General features: G+C 40.0%; 1 non-coding gene across 1 annotated transcript; it reads right to left on the bottom strand.

The window, feature by feature from the left end:
- Positions 1–227: 227 nt before the first annotated feature.
- On the bottom strand, positions 228–418 carry LOC128591679 (U2 spliceosomal RNA). The gene has a single exon (XR_008381625.1). It is a non-coding gene; the product is annotated as a U2 spliceosomal RNA (small nuclear RNA).
- Positions 419–1,737: the final 1,319 nt, after the last annotated feature.

Genomic DNA, 1,737 nt, shown 5'->3' with positions numbered 1-1,737 from the left:
GTAACGGGGTCTCTGCTCTGGCTATGAAAGTATGTTAGGTTCTAATTTGCTGAAACGGACTTAAAGATCGTAATTCTCCTTCAAAACACGTGTTCCTCTCCTAACAGGAATTAAATTATAATTACATTTGAAATCTTTAGTAAATTACTAATCCTTAATTTCGGGTATTCTTGAAGAGAACATTTTATCTTATTTTTTTTTTTTTATTATTTTATTTAGCCCCCCGAGGGGGGTGCACCATTCCTGGAAGTACTGCAATACCAGGTCGATGCGTGGAGTGGACGGAGCAAGCTCCTATTCCAACTCCCTGCTCCAAAAATCCATTTAATATATTGTCCTCGGATAGAGGACGTATCAGATATTAAACTGATAAGAACAGATACTACACTTGATCTTAGCCAAGAGGCCGAGAAGCAATTAAAGAGAACATGTTAAATCACAGCAACAAACAAACAAAATAATCTCCCCCTCCCCCCCACTCCACCAAACACAAAAAACCCAAGATCAATATTCTGAGTGGGTGGTGTTGATTAGAGCTGGCAGTAATTTGAAAAGTGATACATCTTTCAAAATAAAAGGCAAACTTAACTAGATTAAAGTAACACTGTGGGCTTTATAAGAAAGAATAACAGGTTGGCCCTCAGAAAGAGAAGAGTGTTCTGTTTACAGTAGAATGTCTTGGCACTTCGTGGAGTTGTATGAAGGAGGGCGACTGGTCCAGTGATGAGGAGTAAGGCCATAAGTCTTGATTAGCTGTTACAGCTGTGCGATCACAGGTTAAGTTTAATATTTCTTAAGTTTAATATTTCTGTTTGTTGGAATGTTACTAATAATACTTACCTCATAGTTTCTTTTCTCTCTTGGGGGTGAGTATTAAATACATTTACATGTATAAAGAACTTAAAACAGTATTGTTCATAGTAAATATATAATAAGTCCAAAGGCAATGGGTAGATATACCACCTAACACAAAAATGAAGCATGTAGTTGGGAGCGATAACATCTTCCTTTTCAGTTTTCACAAACCCTCTCCATTCCTTGGAGTTGACATGGAATCTAACAAAGACCACAATAACTGAACATATTCCTCCTCTGGGGAAGCTGTGTTTCCCATTATGTTCCCTTAACTTTGCTTTGCCAGGAGTCCTGAGTACCTACAGCTCAGTAGTAACCTTTCTGGTTTCGCCTGTTCCCAGTGTTCTTACCTTAAGGTCGGTAACCAGAGGTCCAGTAGATAGTCGACCAGGCTCGGTCCAGCCAAATACCCTGCTCGCTGTGCCAGATGTTGGTTGATGACACAGAGGCAGCACCGCAGTCGAAATGAATGATTTTAAAAGGTAAGGCTGGTGCTCACTCAGGCACATCAGCTATCGCCTGTCTTTATTCACTTTCTTATATATCCAAACTCATCAGATAAAAATAATGCAAGAATAAAGAAGACAAAAGGTAATAAAACTGTCATAAAGATTCCTTATCAGCGTTAATGCAGCAAAATATGTACACACCTTTCCAAATTAAGAATGTCCTGTTTGGAGATAAACCACAAAGGCACTGGGTTGTCTGTTCTGTTTGCCCACTTCCCTATGTGAGTAGCTGAAAGTTATTGTGTAAATTGAGGTAGGGAAAAAAGTGCAACAGCCCACTGCCCCAGGCAGATGATCTGTCCTCAGCTGTGACTTGGCGGGACCCTCCGGCACATTCTTTCCTTTAAGGCGTAACTGCCTGCATTTTTCAGCA

Source organism: Nycticebus coucang, chromosome 1 (assembly GCF_027406575.1).
Source record: "Nycticebus coucang isolate mNycCou1 chromosome 1, mNycCou1.pri, whole genome shotgun sequence".
Classification (NCBI taxonomy): domain Eukaryota; kingdom Metazoa; phylum Chordata; class Mammalia; order Primates; family Lorisidae; genus Nycticebus; species Nycticebus coucang.
Note: the sequence above shows the minus strand (reverse complement) of the source record. Positions and strands in the feature narration are given on the sequence as shown.